This window comes from Chlorocebus sabaeus, chromosome 20 (assembly GCF_047675955.1).
Source record: "Chlorocebus sabaeus isolate Y175 chromosome 20, mChlSab1.0.hap1, whole genome shotgun sequence".
NCBI lineage: Eukaryota > Metazoa > Chordata > Mammalia > Primates > Cercopithecidae > Chlorocebus > Chlorocebus sabaeus.
The window spans coordinates 60,644,267-60,664,416 of record NC_132923.1 but is presented as its reverse complement, the minus strand read 5'-3'; the positions used below and the strand labels follow the sequence as shown (position 1 = coordinate 60,664,416).

Genomic DNA, 20,150 nt, shown 5'->3' with positions numbered 1-20,150 from the left:
CAGACAGGAAGATCAGGCTGCCAGTCCCAGGTGGGCATTGTCAACCTGTGGAGGATAGCAAAGAGTATAACACCACCAACCGCAGAAGTCGGAGCCCATTGACCTTGGCCCCTGCATCGCTTATGGGCTTGGAATCCCCAAGGAGACCTCAGCACACAAGGTGCTGGTTGGAACAATGCTTTTTTCACAGAAAGGAGAAAATGCACAGCAAGATCAGCATCTGCAGCATGTGCCAGTCTCCCATGGTTAGCAGTTCCCTCCAGATAAAGTAGAAGACTGTACACAGGCTGCTCTACTGCAGGAGATCACCCCATTCCCCCCTCAAGGGGAGCAGATATACAAGTGGACTGGCCAAATGCCATATGATGCATACACTTAAGCAGTACAAGAAAGGTTTGCCCCCAGAACAAGGAAAAACTTCTCCCAATGAGGAAGAAGAATCTGGGAGCCAGTGGCAGCTCCAGATGAGGGAAGGTTCCTGGTCCAGGGCACTGACTGGGCAATCCTGGGGAGGAATGACAGGCTGAGCAATGGCTGCTTCCCCCACAGCACATCCCCAGACCCTCATCAAGATGCCAGGACAAAAACCTCAAACATGTCACACCCAATAGGACAAAGAGCAAATATGCAGTGCTTGCATAGTCACCACTGAAGATGGAGGTGTTTTCAGCATGGTCCTAGAATGAGTCTCATGGCTCACAGCTTCCCTGCCCAACTGAGATAGCACTTTGTCAGGGCCACTAACAGGGCCAGTCCAAGGAAGATGATCAGGCCTCCCTGGTTCTCAGCCCTGAGCCCCAGGTGCTGGGATTTAGTCAGTTAAAAAAGTCAGAGGAAGAGTCTAGTGGATACACAGGTTTACAGACAACAATCATCCTGCTTGAAGGTAGATTGCTTTTCCTGAATACTTGATGTACACACAGCAAGATACGTTAGCAATAGCATGGACTCTGCCCCGGAGAATCACCCAGGCCATCTTTCCTAACCCAAGAGCTACCACCTCTGCAGGAACACATTGCTCTTGCTGTTTACTCAAACCTCTCTGCCCTGATCATCCAATTGAGGCAGTGAGGTTATGTCTTGGACAAATTTTGCATGTCCTATAACATCACCCACCTCTACAGGGGAGTTGGGAGTTCCTGATGCTACCAGGGGGATTTTGGTATGTGGTGTTTTATGACCCTCTTCTTTCCTGTGGGGTCCCAAGGAGGTGAGAAAACATGGGGCGGCATAACTTCCAAGTTAGAATAAGGGATGGGCATCCCCGTCAGGCACTACCACTGCAGGGACCACAGACCACTCTGGGCACAGTGTTCCAGAAGGAGAAACTAAAGGAGTGATTGAGTACACAGATTGGGATGCCTCAGTCACAGCCTAATCAGGTGACTGCCTGCTCCTCTATCCCTGCCAAACTCAGGATTCTCCAATGTGCATTTCAATGTTGTTTCTCTTTGGCTGGAGTGCAGTGTCAAGTGTCCAAATGGCCCCAGTGAAGTGAGGGTATCACCCTGTTAAGAATCCTTCTTTACATCCCTTCTTTAATTGTTGATTTTGTCTTCCATTCCACTGCTCCATGGCTCTCTTAGCTTATGGGTGGTGTGAATGTGGGAGGTGCAGCATATGCCATGGAATTGCGCCCATTGTTTTGTGACTTGTGCTATCAAAGAAGTGCCCTGATTTGATTGGAGTTCAGTAGGGTACCCAAACTCATGGCAAATATTTTTTTTCCAGGGAAACTATTGTGGTACTGGCATTCACATGAAGCACAGAGATAACGTTCTAAACCTTAAGTAGGTGTCAGCTGCTGTGAGGCACCAGAAGAATCCACGCTGGGTGTTAAAGATCCAGTATGATCCATGTGCCAAATGAGTCTGCTGATGCCCCTCAGGATAGGTCATAATTCTCATCATACTCTTTGGGCTGATTGGTGGGAATTGCACCACATTCTGGGCTTCTGTGTCTTCAAGGATTACACCCATGGATTTGGCCCATTCCTGCATTTGAAATGGGATTCCATGACTGGTTCATTGAAGCACCCAACGTGTGACCGTTCCAACTTGTTTTGGACAGGCTCTGATACCTTAGGAATTCCCCTTGTGTTCTTATTTAAGAGGCACTTTGCTGGGAGCATATACATGAGTGATAAAGATTTGCCCATTTCCTGCAGCAAACTTGCCATAGTCCCTGTTGCCACACAGATTTTTAATAGTTCAGTCATGTAGTTGCCAGTCTCCTGAAGAAATGGCTAGACCACCACCCAGTAATCGACAAAGACGTAGCAAGGTGTGTGGGGTAGGGTGGCTTGTACACCATTACCGCCACGCGAAATTCAGCCCCATGGGCCAAGTGTTCTCTTCCAGTTTCAGGTAAGAATGGCTCTCCATGGGGTGGGTGGCTGTGGGGGGCACAGTGGACTCCATCAACTCATTTTGCAGAAGCCTGGGTAAACTAGGCCATGCTTTCAGCTGGAACCTCTTCATCATGGCCCACATGACCAGGGAAGGGACCAGTGCTGTGCTCCCTCTGGCAGGGTGGCCACCTGCTCATGTAGTTGACCCCTTGGGGTCCTGGCCTAACTCAATCTTAGGTGTAACATTTCCATTTGATGATGGAACCCTCCTGAACTTGTCGGTTTTTATTAGTGAGATTGGTGAGAACCCAAGTAAGGATGAGCGCTTCAGCCTCAGAATCATATATTGTGCTTTGGTAGTGAGATGTTCAGTCTCCACCAGAACCTAATAGCAAGCAAGAAGCTGCCTATAAAGGGTATGTATTCGGCAGCAGCTTCAGGCAGCTTGTGTGTCCAGAATCGCAGAGGTTGCACCCCGCCCAGAGGTGGTTTCCTACTGCTACTGATTCAGCATGTTGGGTGCTGTGGACATCTGAAGTTTCATGGGGCTGGCAGGCTCCAAATGTCCCACTCAGAGCCAGGGCCTGGGCCATGGCTTGCTGAGTAGTTTTCATTGCTCATTGCTGAGAAGTGCCCCATTTGAAGGTTGCTGTCTTTTGTGCCACCTTGACAAGAGGGCCAGAAGGATACCCAGATGGGGTATGTGTTGTCTCCAATGTCTGAAGAGATCCACCAGCTGCTGTGCTTCTATTTTATCAGTGGGAGAGCCAGGGACTGTAACTTCTATTTAACCTTCTCCGTGATACTCTGTTGATTTTATGCCCAGATGGTCCTGAGAAATTGTACTTGTTGGGTAGGTCCTTGAATCTTATCTGGATTTATGGCCCAACTGTTGTTAGTCCTCGCATTGGTGATCGAACAAAAAGCCAAGGCCACTTGTTCTTCAGTGGGACTCACAAAGAAGATGCCATCTATTAAACCTGACTTGGGCTTGCTGTAAATCAAGCCCTACCCATTGCTGACAAATGGCAGGGTCATGAAGGGACCCCTAAGGGAAGACAGAAAAAGTGTATTACAAGCCATTCCACAGGTTGCAAATTAATCCTGGTCTTCCTGCCCCTGGGAAATTGAGAAAAAGGCATTGGCCTAGTCTGTGACAGCATACCAGTCTCCAGAATGAACTGCCACCGACCCAGAAAAACGGGATGATCACCAGCACTCAGGGGTCAAGGCATTTGGCTGCAATAGTCCAAGCCAGCCTCTGGGGCACGGAGGCTGATGTAGCCTCTCAGCCTCCCTGTGTTGGAGGCCTTTTTGACCATGATATTAAATTGACAAAGTTGTTTGATGCACTCCTGCTTGCGCCAGGTAATTTATTCTTGTATTAAAAGAGTAATGTCTTTCTTTCCACAATGGATATGGGCTTGGGCAATTCTGGGAGGAGGAAGAGGAGGAGTGTATTTGGCTCACATGGCTCAAATATTGCTGTGGGGAGGTGCAGTGCATATTCCTGCAGGTGACCCTGGTTTTCAGTGTCATGGGCTATCAAACTGTCGTTACCCATAACACATGATGCAAGGGGTACCATGATCATTGGCACCGAAATTGTCTTGCCCATAAGTACATGTTTGTTTTCTATGGGCTACCATGCCCTCCCCCAAAACACACAAAGCCACTGTTCCACTCCTCCCCTTGTGGGGGCTTGTTGTAATAATCACTAAGCAACAGTGTCTAATAGCCCCATGCTTGTTTTCATACTCTCCCCCACCCCCATATTTCCCATCCACCCCCACAGGGGCACAGAGCTTCAGGTCTCTGTGGGAGCATGGAACCTTTGGCCCTACCCCAATCGTGCTTTTTAAAAGGAGTCAAGATATAGGTAACACAGCTCCTCCTCTTTATCTGAGTCTAGCTCATAATTGGAACCACCATTTTCCTCACTATCCAAGCTGGGTATTGGGAAACTCCAGCAGCAGCTTGCCTTCCCTCCGGTGGGGAGGAGGGGGAGTATCTGAATCTTCTGGGTGGCAATCCAAGATTCTAAATCCTTCCAATTTGGTGAGCTCCCCTCTTTCTGTTTCTTAATGATCTGCATGAGGTCCTTCATCTCTAATTTAGGGGGTTCTCTTTTCCCTTTATGTCGTGGAGAAAGTTCTTCAGTGGAGACTCCATCTCAGTCTTATTTATCCTTTGTTTAGAAGCTACAACCACATTGCACTGCACACGAGTCCTGCCCCTCTGATTGTCTCCCCTTTTGGCCCTTGGAGGACCACTTGTAGAGGTTTCTACTGCTCAGGTCTCAGCCACAGCTATAATGGCCTCCACCTTGCAGCTCCCTCCACCAGATGACAGGACATTGCAGAGGTGTGTCTCCACCACCTCACTCATTGTCATCCCAGGGACAGAAGAAGGGAAAAGGAAGTCTTCTGTTATGGGAAATCTTGCCTTTTAAAGGCCTCTAGGGCTGTACAAGGTAGGACAGCTTCATCTACATCCCATCTGGGGGAGGGTCCTACAGCCATGTCTGTCAATGGCCTTTATCTTAATGGCCATAATGGTTTTCTGAACCATTTTCCAAGAAGCCTTGCTTCTAAGAAATTCCCCTGCAGTAGCATACACTGTGGTTATGCCTCCAGTCACCCAAAACTAATAGTGGCATCAGTTTGTCTCAGTCAAGTCCTGTTAGTTGTTGTCTGTGATGCAGGTGAAAATATGCTATAGTAGGGGGATGGGTTGTCAACTTCCTCAAACTACATCTTTCTGCTGGAGACACTTGGGTCTGCAAGGCCCCCTCATCCAACAGGCACACCAACCAGGTAGCTTGCGACTCTCCTGGCCTCTGCCCACATCTATTCTTTAATTTCCTTATCTTGCTGCCAGAAATTGAGCACATTTCCATGGTTTAATGTTCAGGGACACCATCAGCCTTTGGCATTGAGGGAAAATGGATCTCACCTGCCTGTGGCTGCAGAGCCTCACTGGTTGGAGCTCTGTCCTAGGGACCTTCAGTCTGCATTAGAGCTCCTAATTGTCGGGCCATAGGTGTACAAGCAGCAAGGTGGCCAGCAGTCAAGGGATAGTTTTCCTGCTCCTCTTATATCTCCGCCATAGGTTCCACCCTCTGTCTCTCCACCATATGACCCATTGGCCCAAGTCATCCCGGTCTAAGGGGAGATTTGGTAAATCTCATTTGTCCACCTATATGCAGAGGGTGGGCAAAATTTCTGCCAGCTCGTTACTCCCTAGAGATCTGGGGGCAGAAACATAAGCCGTTGCTTTTGGCGAGACCACAGTAAGCATCCTTGGCAAACCTGCTGACTTCCAGAAACTGTGCAGCAGGAAGATCCAGCTGCTGATCTCAGGGGAGGATTCCATTCATGTGGAGGACAGCAGAGAGCATATATTGTTGACTTTCAGGAGGAGGATCCCACAGACCTTTACTCACTCATTTTCTACAGGTTTGGAGTCACCAAGGAGGACTCCATGCACAAGGGCTGGTTGGAAAAATGCTCTACTCACAGAATGACGTGAAGATGGGCCCCTCCTGATAACCAATGCAGGGCGATGGCCTGCATGCAGCCCTTTAGGTTACAGGCAAAGACCCAATCCCAGCACTCCACCTAGTCATATAGACAAGTGGAGCTGTCCAGGAGCCATTGACACACACGCTTAAGCAGTACAAGGAAATTTACTGCATACCCAGAACAGGGAAATATTTACACAAATAAGGAAGAAGACTCTGAGGCCAAGGAATAGCTGGAAACCTGGCCTCTAGATTAGGGAATGTCCCAGGCCCAGGGCACTGATTAGGCAATCCTGTGGAATGACAGACAGATCACAAGATGGCTGCTTCCTCAGCATTATACATTGTATGTTTATTTCTTTTCCTCCCCTATACATTCTCCAGAAGGCAGGTACTTTGCTCACAGCTGTATCTCTACTCATTGAAACTGAGTAATGTCTGGCTTGTAGTTGGCACTTTGAATAGAAATTGTTGATTGAATTGAGAATGAGTAAATGACCTTCAACTTTTCCAGGCCTGAAGCTCCTAGTCTATGAGATGAGGGCACTGGACAGATGACACCTGCGGTATCCTCCAGCTCTAACATTCTGTGACTGTCATGCTGTGGAGGGGTGTCCCACATCAGCCAGTGGTTTAACCATGGGTTAGGAGACAGGTCAGAGACAGTATTGGGCTTTTTCCTGCTCAGTTTTCAGACGTCCCTTTTCCCTCATCTTTTCTTCCCTGCGAGTCCCTTAGGTGCGAGCCCCTCCAGAGGTGGCCACTGCTTGTTTCCTGTTTGTGCCCTCCTGACCAAAGGTGCAGCACCTGAACTCCTGCATGGTTAGTGTTCTACCAGCTGCTGGGGCAATGGCTCTTGCCTTGTGTCTGTGTCATGAAAAGCACTGTCTTCAGACACTGTCTCTTTCAAGAATGCTCAGGCTTAATAACTACCTGTTATTAAAACTATAACATCTAGCCATTATAGAAGTAATACTTTCTGGCCGGGCACGGTGGCTCACGCCTGTAATCCCAACATTTTGGGAGGCCAAGGCAGGCAGATCACCTGAAGTCAGAAATTCGAGACCAGCCTGGCCAACATGGTAAATCCCCGTCTCTACTAAAAATACAAAATTAGCCAGGCGTGGTGAGACGTGCCTGTAATCCCAGCTACTTGGGAGGTTGAGGCAGGAGAATCACTTGAACTCAGGAGGCGGAGGTTGCAGTGAGCCAAGATTGCGCCACTGAATTGCCTGGGCAATAGAGTGAGACTCTGTCTCAAAAAAAAAAAAAAAAAAAAAAAAAGTAATATTTTCTTCTTAAAAGTAAATTTGGAAAATAATTTAAAAACTTGCTAATATGCCCTCCATACAAATATAGCATGGCTAAGATTTAGAGCATTTGTTCCTATTCTGTTTTATATGTTTATTTGCTTGCTTTATTGCACAAAGTAGTGTTTTGCATTTGTGATATATCTTTAACTTAGTATGTATGTTCCATGTTGTGTGACTTGTTTTAAAAATGAACGAAATATTTGAACATCTACTGATATGATGAAAAATGAATTGAGTATTTTTACATAAAGTAGCTCATTTACTGCAGCACTCTAGTGAGTTGGACATTATTATTATTTTTTATTTATTTATTATTATTATTATACTTTAAGTTCTAGGGTACACGTGCATAACGTGCAGGTTTGTTACATATGTATACTTGTGCCATGTTGGTGTGCTGCACCCATCAACTCGTCAGCACCCATCAACTTGTCATTTACATCAGGTATAACTCCCAATGCAATCCCTCCCCCCTCCCGCCTCCCCATGATAAGCCCCGGTGTGTGATGTTCCCCTTCCTGAGTCCAAGTGATCTCATTGTTCAGTTCCCACCTATGAGTGAGAACATGCAGTGTTTGGTTTTCTGTTCTTGTGATAGTTTGCTAGAATGATGGTTTCCAGCTGCATCCATGTCCCTACAAAGGACACAAACTCATCTTTTTTTATGGCTGCATAGTATTCCATGGTGTATATGTGCCACATTTTCTTAATCCAATCTGTCACTGATGGACATTTGGGTTGATTCCAAGTCTTTGCTATTGTGAATAGTGCTGCAATAAACATACGTGTGCATGTGTCTTTATAGCAGCGTGATTTATAATCCTTTGGGTATATACCCAGTAATGGGATGGCTGGGTCATATGGTACATCTAGTTCTAGATCCTTGAGGAATCGCCATACTGTTTTCCATAATGGTTGAACTAGTTTACAATCCCACCAACAGTGTAAAAGTGTTCCTATTTCTCCACATCCTCTCCAGCACCTGTTGTTTCCTGACTTTTGAATGATCGCCATTCTAACTGGTGTGAGATGGTATCTCATTGTGGTTTTGATTTGCATTTCTCTGATGGCCAGTGATGATGAGCATTTTTTCATGTGTCTGTTGGCTGTATGAATGTCTTCTTTTGAGAAAGGTCTGTTCATATCCTTTGCCCACTTTTTGATAGGGTTGTTTGTTTTTTTCTTGTAAATTTGTTTGAGTTCTTTGTAGGTTCCGGATATTAGCCCTTTGTCAGATGAGTAGATTGCAAACATTTTCTTCTATTCTGTAGGTTGCCTGTTCACTCTGATGGTAGTTTCTTTTGCTGTGCAGAAGCTCTTTAGTTTAATGAGATCCCATTTGTCAATTTTGGCTTTTGCTGCTGTTGCTTTTGGTGTTTTAGACATGAAGTCTTTGCCCATGCCTTTGTCCTGAATGGTACTACCTAGGTTTTCCTCTAGGATTTTTATGGTATTAGGTCTAACATTTAAGTCTCTAATCCATCTTGAATTAATTTTCGTATAAGGAGTAAGGAAAGGATCCAGTTTCAGCTTTCTACTTATGGCTAGCCAATTTTCCCAGCACCGTTTATTAAATAGGGAATCCTTTCCCCATTTCTTGTTTCTCTCAGGTTTGTCAAAGATCAGATGGCTGTAGATGTGTGGTATTATTTCTGAGGACTCTGTTCTGTTCCATTGGTCTATATCTCTGTTTTGGTACCAGTACCATGCTGTTTTGGTTACTGTAGCCTTGTAGTATAGTTTGAAGTCAGATAGCGTGATGCCTCCAGCTTTGTTCTTTTGAGGTGCTCTACACGTTCAGAGAAACTTCTCTAGTAACAAACTATAGAAATGATCCCTGAAAGTATAGTCTTGTGAGTTGGACATTATTATCGCTATTTTGCAGTTGAGGAAACTTAAGACTTAGACTGTTTCACCTACTCAGATCAAATAGCCAATGAGGACCAAAGTCAAAATTCATTGGACATTGAGCTGACTTGAAAAACCTGTGTTCTTTTGGGTATGCATTTTAATGGCTACCAAATATCCCATATATCATGCCATGCTGTGAAGCAAATTGAACATCAGGTGAGGGACCCCATAGTAGAGCCACCTGCCACCCAAGATTGGATTTCTCCTTTCAGGCAACTTCTTCAAGGCCCAATTCAGCACATAGACATACAGGTAGAAAGGTGATTATTTCCTGCCTGGATAGATTTCCACCCATGCGGCTCTACTGTAATCTTAGGTGTATATTATTGATTCCGGGCATCATATGTGTCCCTATCTGTGTTGTGGGTAAGGAGCCCCAGTCTTTTCTCTTGAAAGACTTGGCTCTGGCTCAGGTGTGCCTTGAATCTGTGATTTGGTCACATACCCCAGGCTTTTCTGCTCAGGATGGGGCCCTTTTGAGACCAGGTCTTTTGTGCTTGCTCATGAGCAGTCTGGAATCAGCTGCACAGGGCTGGGAAGCTGCACTGCCCACCTCTAACAGGCTCATGGCAGAATTCTTAACACAGGTGCTTTATTTTAGAAGTTTATACTCTTCATTGTAAATAGCTAATAAAAAGTGACAGCTACAGCCCATTTATAAATGCACTTCCAGAAACCAAATTCAACGGGTTTACTAAATGGCAGGAACCTGGTCAACAGCTGTTTTAAATGCATTTATTTCTGTCGGGAGGCAAATGTTCTACAAAATAGCTTTGTTGTCAATGGTCTCTTTGTTCCTTGATGTACAGCTTACAAATAAATGCATTTATAGGACCTGCTGATGTGTGAGGGTTTTGATATTAGTGCTAAATTTGCAATCTGTAATATATCATCTAGTCATCTTTGACAAACTCAATTTTAATCTAATTAAGTGGTGTCTTCTGTGATTCTAAGTAGAGATCCCTAAGGTAATTTTATACTACTTGGTTTTCACAGGAGAAAAAAAAATTCCTAAGAGTACTGTTCAACGAAATGTGTGTGTGTGTGTGTGCGTGCGCGCGCCTGTGTGTGTGTGTGCATAAACCATTCCTTTTAGATGAGCAAAGCCAAGAAGATGCCTAGTAATAAATAGCTTTCACAGTTGGTTAAATATCAGAACTGGGGAGGCATTTGACCCCGAAATCATATGGCATCTCTAGTGCATGGCAATTCTGGGAAACTGATTATTGCTTAAAGAAGGTTTAAAGTATTTGGGAAGTAATTTCTCTTTTATTTTCACTCCCTTAGAATGATTTAGATTTGCAGCCTTTATCACTAACTCCTTGATGACAATTTTTTTTGGTAAAGTTTGTCAAATTTATAGGCCTCAGAAATGGCAGTTCTCATACAAATCCCAGTAATGATGCTAACATCATTCATCCAATGTCAGTCAATCCTAGGTGCCTGAAAAACATCTCATTTAGTCTTTACAGTGGCTTATGAAGTTGATACTTTTGTCTCAGTCTTAAAAGCCAAAACTCAGATTGGTTTAGTAATCTGGTCAAGATTACAGAGCCAGGAAGTAAGAGGAGGAATTGAAAACAAGGTCTGCCTGCCTGGGAGTCTGTGTTGTTTTAAGTCACTTTACTGTCCCCTACTCTGCCACACTGCCTGTGTTTTCAGAGAGGAGGCAACTACTAGGCTAAATGACTGTCAAAAATCTATGTGAGGTTGGTTCTTCCTATTATATTGTATCTGTCTGGGACACCTGAGTGTTTGCAGATATTCTTGCCCCGATTTTCAGCACCCTCAGCTATTAGCCGTGCTATGGACCTGATGTTGGGGATTTCTAGGATTGAAGTGGCCAGTTGCATGTAGATGAGAAGACTGTCTTTAATTTGCCCTAAGTAGACATTCTGCACAGTCAGTTTGTTGTGGAAACACATTTCTTGGAGGCAGGTGATCCAAGGGATGGTGGTCAAGAAGCACAAAATATATAGAGATGGGATAGAAACAAATGCAATGAAAGATCAGGACATTTTGTTCAAAGTAATTTCCAGTAGAGAATCTTCCTCCCACCTACCCTCATGAACTCCAAGGAGATTTTGATTTAATAATCCTTAGTCTTTATGTGTATTCTTCAGTATATGAGTAAAACATGTTACTGGTTTGTCTTCTCTATAAGTTGTAGTCATGTCCCTGTAAGGGAGCTAGTTTGTATTTATTGCTAGGGGCTGTAAGACAGTGATTCTCCAGGGTAGAAACCCTTCCGAGAGATTCTATCACTTACCCAAAGCCAAAACATTTGTCCAGTTTAGCAGAAAATATCTATATGAACATGAATTTCTTGATTTCAGCCATTTTTGGCTCTGAATTCACTGTTGCCCCGGGGAAGCCATCTCTGACGCAAACACTCCTGGTTAAACCACTGGCATAGCTCAAGTGACTTGGAAACCTCACTGTAACTACTATTGCATAACTTCAACAACAAACCTTCATTCTGTTGTGGTAAAACTTTACTCTATGTTCAGACACACATTAATTGGTACCTATATTTTCTTAAAGATATGCTGTGCATCATGACATGTCCTCAGGATATGGAGATACAATACTTCATTTTTGTTCTCAAAGACCTAACAGTCTAGTGAAGAAGACTACATTCTGAAGTCTCTGAATGTCAAAAAGTACTGGTTGAAAATATTTCATTTTTTGTTAAACATGAAAATAGGTAAAATCATTTTCAGAAGGGCTTATGGAGGGGAGACATCTGGTCCTTTAGAAAGACAGGGTCACTGAACCCTTAGTGCTTTTGTGAAGTGACAGAACACAGTATGATGTATTTCCTTGAAAGTTTTTTTCTTTGAGAACATAGGGCGGGGTTCTTCCTGAGGAAAATATTGAAATTGCCAGCCTACTCATGGTGAAATTGAGAAAAACCAGGAAATTTAAACAAAGGCATGATTCAAGACAAATATTTAGGAGGATGCACTCACCACAGGACCAGAACCTGACCCTTGGACCCTTGTACTCTGCATCACTGCAATTCCCATGCTCTTCCCAGCACCTCCCTAAAATGGGTCATTCTATGCAAATTCCAACAGCCTTCCAAATAGAATGTCACTGCCTGGTTAGCAAGTATTTGTATAATTTTTCTCTAAAATGTCTACTTGACATATCAGATCTTCTTGTATGTTTCTTCTGGCTTCTATTTGTTCTTTAGAATTTCAGTACAGTACCTTTTTCCATCTACCAGACAACGCAAAGGACTTCCAGGTAAGAGGACCCATAGTAAACTCTCCAGTGGGATAGATGCATAGCTTTGTAATGGTAGCCAAAAACAGTTTGCAAAGATCTCATTTTCCCCTTTTTTACCCCTGTGAATATAAGAAAGAGTTTTAAAAAATCTATGCACCTACACATACACACACAATCACACAAACATAAGCACACATATATGTACACGGAAGCACACAAATTCACACAAAGGGCCCGATACCCACACACATTCACAACTCATACATACATGTGTATACCTATAGCACTCACATGCTCTTATAAATATACATATAAACATATACACATATAAACATACACATATAGAAACACATACACACATAGAAACACACACACACACTTGTACATGGATTGTTTCTTGGGAAGAAATGCTCATTTGGTGACAGTGGCTTCTTTTTCTCTCTTTGTGGATTTGCTCCTTGACCTTTATCCCTATAGGAAGCCAAGCTGAAAGCTTTTAAACTGGTATAGCTTTTGTCCTGATCCCTGTGTCTGGGTGACATAGATTCTCAGAGAGAGGGAGAGATATTAAAGGAAAAAAGTCTCGGAGGAAACCATAATCTTTCCCGAAGAAGTTCTTGGCTAGTGCCAGGTTTCTGGGCTCAGAGCAGATGAGTGAAACAAGCACTCAACTAAGAGTCCAGGGCCTGGTTTCTAGTTCTGGTTTTGACCCTAATCAGCCGGGCAAGTCACTTATGTTCTCTGAGCCTCAAATTTCTCACCTGTGCAATGATGATCTTTCAGATTCTAACTCTAAAATTCTATGCATGTCTCTTTTCCAGTGACTGAGGAAGTTCAAAGTGGAATAGGATGGGGATAACACATGAATAAGCTCTGAATCCTCACCTGTCTTGAGGAGGAATACATTCAATCCTAATGCCAAAACGACAGAATCTCTTTACTTCCTCACTGCTTTGTCAAAAGCTCATTTAGATGTATCTATCAATCACTGGTTGATTCATATAGTGCCTCTCACCATGAAATCTAGGTTCTGGAACAATATAATTGGTCTAATTTTGGTTTCCTGACTGCAGAAGCGGATGCTTCCTCTGCCTGTCTCTACTCTCAGCTCTTATTGATTTTGATGGTGAAAGAGATTAATCCGATGCTCTGTGGAAATAGATATCAAGATCTCTTGAGCAGAGAGATGTTTTGCATTCTGCCTGTTAGACATTTACAAGGTATTTCATTAACACTGCGGGTGATTCAAGCCCCTTTTATTTTTGGCTGCCCTTGCAGTGCCTCTGGAGGAAGGAAGGCCATTCTTTTGCCAGGTAAGGGGCAGGAAAATGTGTGGCTCCAAAGCTACCTGGAGCCTGATGGGGGTTAGGTTGTTCCTTGCTGCCCCTGCTGGTCACATGGTCCCTGCTTACTCTGCTTGCCTTCTGTCTTCCTCTTTGTGGACTCCCACTGATCCCTGTACTTCCTCTGGCAGATTGTTTATCAGATTATATTGAAATTGCCTGTTTATTTCTGCCTCTCCCACAGAACAGTAAAATCCTCAAAGAGGCTCTGTCTTCCTTCCTTCCTTCCTTCCTTCCTTCCTTCCTTCCTTCCTTCCTTCCTTCCTGCCTTCCTGCCTTCCTGCCTTCCTGCCTTCCTGCCTTCCTGCCTTCCTGCCTTCCTGCCTTCCTGCCTTCCTTCCTTCTTTTTTAGACAGGTTCTCTCTCTGTTTTCCAAACTGGAGTGCAGTCGTGCAATCACAGCTCCTTGGACTCCTGGGTCAAGGGATCCTACCACACCAGCCTCCCAAGTGGCTGAGACTACAGGCATGCTGCATCACCATGCCCAGCTAAATTTCAATTTTTTAGTTTTTATTGTTTTGGTAGAGAGGTAAGTTGCCAGGGTGGTCTCAAACTCCTGGCTTCACGTAATCCTCCCACCCAGCCTTCCAAAGTGCTGGGATTATAGGCATGATCCACTGTGCCCAGGCTTTTTTCTGATTGTGTACTTAGGGACTTGCCTATGGTAGGTATTCAGTAAATGTTTCTTGAAATAATTAATGTCTTGGGTTCATTTGGATGAAAGAAAGAATAGACGGAGGGCATTTTTAGTAGCCTGGAGACTTGGTTTCCATGCCCCATGCTGGGATGTCCCTGGCAGCCCATCTACTGAACTGGCACCAGGATGCTTACCAGTCCCCTTTGTGATAGGTCCAATGGATATTTTTATTGGCCAGCATGGTTTATTTCATAATGCTGAGTTGCAACACCTTTCATGGCTAGAGAATTTTGCTGTGGAGATAAGTTCTAAGAACAATCTCCATTTCCAGAAAAGAGAGGGTTTCTCTTGTCTGTAGCCCAGAAAATAAGTCAGTTTACATATGCATCTTCCCTGGGTCAGGCTAAGAAGTGGCCCCAGCAGTGGCATGCTAGACTTAAGAGAGTCTAACATTCTTCCAGCCAAACCCTGAAGCAAACCACACCTCCTAGGTCCTCCCCAGTAAGTGTGCTTAAGTCATTTGAACTCTTAGAGAGTTCATGTCAGAGGAGGGGAGTCAGCATCCAACAAAAGATAGCATGTAGTTTTTTAAAAAAAGTGAAAAACTAAAGCTTGCCTTTTCCATGGATCATCAACATGTTTACTTATAGCAGAAAAAGCGTGTACAGATGGATTTTTGCCATTTAAAGCATTCATTAAAACCCCTATTTTCAGCCAGGATTTATAACAAAGTTTTTGGGAAAATAACACATACATCCCCTCCCATCTGGAAATGAAAAGAACAAGCAAAATGGATGTAGCATCTTCATTATAAGAGCACCTTAGCATGGACTTCAGTCTCCTCATGACAACCATTATGTAAGGATAAGGAGAGGCTCTGCAAGCCACCCGTTTCCACACTGCACTAGAGTTGAGATTCAACCAAGACCTCTGCTTTGGTTTAGGTTTCAATATACACGCAAAGACAGGAAGGAATATACTCGCAAGACAAAGTCCTGTGCTCATTGGCACCTGATCAAGTGCTAAAGCTTCAGATGGAAAGGGCAACAGAATCTCCAAGGCAAAGGGATCAGTTAGTGGAGGATTCTTTAGAGAGGAGGAAAGAGACCCCTCCATCCCGGGCCTTGGGGGATGGAGCATTTAGTGAGGAAGATGACATCCCAGTAAGGGGAAGCTACCCCTGAAAGCAAAGGTGTGGAGATGGGAGGGAATGCGGAGACAGGTGGAGAAATTCCATCTTTGTTAGGACAGGAGTCAAGGATGAGTGAATTAGCCTCTTAAGGAAGAGGCTAAGCTGTTAGAATAAAGAGGTTTAAAACATCCGTGGCTTAAATCAAATAGAAGTGGGTTTCTCTTTCACATAACAGAGTAGATGTGGCCTGGCATCTACAAAAGGGTATTTGTCTGCTCCACTGTGTCTCCCGGGGACCCATTCTTCTCTTGTCTTCATGCTCCATCATGTCCTAGGGTGTTGTCTACACCTACATAGTCATAGCTAATTTTCCACTCTCAGCACCAACCAGGGGAAGAGGAGGAAAGGTAGCCTCCTTTTCATGATAGGTGTGAAGGTATGCAGGACACTCTCAGGGTGAAGGGACCACAGTGTGGCACCTGACTGGGCAGGGAGGAAGGATCTGCTGCTAGAGAAAGATGGGAAGACAGTCATCTTTGCCATCACGAGTTGCGTAAGTGGGAATAAAAACTGGGAAAGACCTTAATCACCATATTAGAGAACTCTAGCCATTCTAAAGACATTGAAGAATCCTGTTTGGACCTTTTCAGCAGTGAGGAGTGGCCAGCTGTGATTATCTGGAGAGTGCAATAGGCAGAACTTGCTGGTAGAGGCCCCTCTTCCCTGTCTTTTTTTTTTTTTCTTTTAAATTTTGCATCTGCTTCTGGATCACATTGCTGTGAGCCACACTGGGTCAATTCACATGGAGGATTAGATCTGGGCACACCGTATCTTTTATGTCTTTTATTTCTTTGACTTTATTCTGCTGGAAAGTGTTGGCCCACAGCCAGAACCGGGAGAGGGCAAAGGAGGGATTACTTTCTTATCACAAGGAAATTAGATGCCTAAGACAGCACTATAGTGATTTTTTTAAACAAGTTTTTAGGAAAATTGAATTTACCCTGTTTACTTTTATGGAAGGCTTTTGGGCTGTGGGAAGGAACCTATTTTTGTACTTAATGAAATGGATCTTGGCAGTAAAGGGTTGAAAACTAACTTTGGATTTATTTAAAAAGCAATGTCCTTGCCACTAACTTGTCTTCTGTCTTTAAAGGAAAGAGAATTTTTACAGTGCCTATAGAACATGCCATTCCTCACCAGTCATTTGGCAGTCCTATTAGCAAACTCATTTGTCAAAGCCTTATTAGGTGATTGCAAAAGTACTCTCCCAGGACCAACTTTGGACTTCTTACCAAGTCGGGGGGTGTGTGTGTGTGTGTGTGTGTCCATCGGTGTGTGTGTATATTTGAAATGGAAGTGTGAGAACATGACAGTGTAGACAAGCTTACAGCCCCCATTTTTCTTCAAGTGGCCCCCTTTGATAAAAGGTTATATCCTGGAAGAGGACTTAAAACATTTGAAAAATCAAATTCTCTTGGAATATAATACCAAAGTGATGTTGTTGTTTTTCTTGCATCTACACATTCCATAAATATTTTCCAAACAATTCAATACATTACTCTCCAGCCCACGCCCATGCTGACATCAAAAAGTTTTGGGAAGAAAAATTGTTATCGAATAGCAGTATCACACCAAGCAGATGGGGTCACTGTGCCCCAGGATAAGGCATTTCTCATGTGCTTGAGAAGAAGACTGTGGATCTGAAAATACGATAAGGGCTGTGACTTATTGAAGCCTCACTATTGAGAGGGGGCTTGGAGTTATGGTGAAGAGTGGGCTCTAGTGCAGGACTGCTGGGGTCTTAAGCCCACTGGACCACTTCCTAGCTGGCCAGCCTTGGGCCAGTTGATAGCCTTTCTGGCCTCAGTCTTCTTATCTGTGAGATAGTGTAATGTCACCTCCCATATCATTGTTAGCAGTACATGAGTGGATATGTGTAAAGAGCTTGAAGCATCATCTAGCCTGTGGAAATGCTCAGTAAATGAACCAGGTCTCTCAAACTCTAGGGCCCATATTTTCCCCCTTCATCACTAAGAAACTTCAGGAGCAGCATGGGCTCAGGAATAGCAGGAGGTTTCTGACACAGAATGAGAAGATGGGAAAGAGTGCTGCTTGGCCACAATGGAAAGAGGAGAAAGGTCAAGGAGCTTGGTCAGTAATCCTCACTCTGAGGCCGAGGAAAGAGGATGGAGGAAAGGGCAACCAGAACATCAAATGCCACATAACCAAGAAATCATAAATTTCTTTCCAAACTAACAGTTAAGAAAGCGGACCTAACCACTTCTACTCAGGGACTACATCTTATTTGATTTTGTATCCATAGTGCCTGGCCTCTAGTTGAGCTTGACAAATATTGGAGTGTGTCAGCCTGTTTCTTGTTCATTCACTTGTTCAGTCATTCAACAAATATTTAAGTGCCTATCATGGAACAGCCACTGCTTTGAGAGCTTACAATCAACGCTGAAGAAAACAGACACGGAAGGATTCCCCCTGCCTTGGCGTCACCTAGGAGGGGAGATGGGCGGTGAGCCCGTGCTAGCTTCTAATGCACTCACCACTTCTTTTAATAAATACAATACTCTCCCCACCTCCCCCGATGATTCTGTGAAGGAAACTAGTCTATAGTTCCTGGTATCTTCTTTTCTTGAAAAGTTGACATAGATGACAATTATTTCCTGAAGCCTCATAGCTTCTACGAATTTCTCAAACATTGGTTACCGACTGCTTTGGGGAGCACCTTGACAAACTGTGCAATTTAGAGGAGAGGGCCTCCTTTATTGGAGTCAGGAGACCTCCTGGGTTTGTATCTTCACTCTGTTATGAGTTTAGTGGCCTCGGGCATCTTCTGAGTTTCTCATTCCTTTACTGAAAATAATAATGCTTATCTTAAAGTAGCTTGTTCAGAACTTGCCTTGTCTCAAGAATCAGCCAGACATTTATAAACAAATCCAAATCCTGAACCTCAACCTAGGCTTGTCTAAGAATTCTCTTTATTATTTTTAGCTGCTCAGAGTAGAGAGCCTGTCACCAAACCTCACACTGTTATTACAGTTTCATGTTTCTCCTTAACATTTGTTCTACCACATTTTGCACATATGACTTTAGACCTTGAACTTTCACGTCTTTCTAGACCAAAGGCACAGCAATGCTTTCCAGAGAGTCCAGCAGGAATCACACTGGGCAAGCTAAAAAACCAACTCAGTCCTTTTCACCCAGCCTATTTCATCCAACCCCGCTGCCCCTCCTCAAACCCTGGAAGGATGATCTATTGCCTTTCAACTCAAAGTACGGGACACGTACCAGCAGCCTGGGCATCACCAGGGAGCTTATTGGACATGTGGAGTCTCAGACTCTACCTTAGAACCACTGACTCAAAATCTGAATCTTGACAAGGTTCCTGTATATCATGCATGTTACTCTTTGAGAAGCACCAGCCTGTTGAATACCTCTGGGCCAAAATGTTATTCAGATGTGTTGTTCTTTTTCAATTAGGAAAATAATTAGTGGCTTAAAACTCACTTCTGATTCAGGACTGCATGGCTGTTTAAGTCAATATATCTGCATTAATGCTGTTGTAATGACATCACAGAATTGAGACATTTATGAGATAGAGAGTAAATTCTATATGTGTTTAAAAATTAGATAAATAAGAATTTACATGACAGTTTAATAGGGGCTTTAAAATTTTAACACAGATAAGTCATCTTCTGCTTTTTCAGTGGATTTTCCTGAATAGTGGGATCACAAAAGAAATTTATGTGTTTTTCTAAGTTTCTTTTTCTTTTAATGTGGATATACAAGTGATTAATTTAAAAATTTGCTCTCTGATTAGCAGGTAACATTTATAATCTGGACCTGTACTTAAGATAGCTTGGCAAATAAACACAAATGGCTTATTAGGTCTTGCTTTTGAAAACGTATGACCATCTAAAAGTAGTAAAGGGAATTTAATAAATATAGACAACCTGCTAAGCAGCCAAGGAGAAAAGGTGCCTGAATTATATATGTCTGTATGAGTGGACGAGACGTGCTTTTCAAGATTAATGATTTAAGCTGTTCTTTACATTCCCAGACTGATTAAACAAGGCTTAATTCTAAACAACAATTTCTCCTTTTCTTGCTTCTTCAAAATTCCTGTCCTTCTCTATCCCTTCAGGATTGATTGCAGGGGTGATCCAGGGTGGTGTCTGTCTAAAGCCTTAACTTCTCTCTCTTTATAAAAGGAAGATTATCCCTTTTTAAATTTCTTGTTTTCATTGATGTCAGATGGGAGGCATTCAGAAGGAGTGAGTTAGCATTCACTGCACTTTCCCTGAAACTGGCTCAACTTTTGATTGAGATGTTCTAGAAGATTCTGTTAGTGACACCTTGGCATGCTCGTGTCCTCTGTGACTTTGACGGCTCCTCCCCTCCTCCTCCTTTTCTCCCTCACACTCCTGTCCACACTCCCAGTCAAGTGCTTGCAGAGCCTGTCGTTCAGTTTCTTTTCTCTCTCCCAAATCCATCGTCTTTTCCCAATTTACAGGATTTTAGCTCTTTCCCTCTTGTTCAGCATTTCATAAAGTTAGTCCTGCCAGGTTTTAATAGGGGTTCTACCCCCGTCATCTCTAAAAAAAATTGGTCAAGACAAAGTATAAAATATTAATTTAGACAGTTAAATATCATTTTGTTTGTTGGTTTAGCCTCAGGACAAATTAGAACTTTTAG

General features: G+C 43.6%; 1 protein-coding gene and 1 pseudogene across 1 annotated transcript in view; one reads left to right on the top strand and one right to left on the bottom strand.

The window, feature by feature from the left end:
- The window catches only part of ST6GALNAC3 (ST6 N-acetylgalactosaminide alpha-2,6-sialyltransferase 3), a 557,649-nt gene that overhangs the window by 53,059 nt on the left and 484,440 nt on the right, over positions 1–20,150 (top strand). The window lies entirely within an intron of this gene.
- On the bottom strand, positions 8,934–9,039 carry LOC119626525 (small nucleolar RNA U3; annotated as a pseudogene).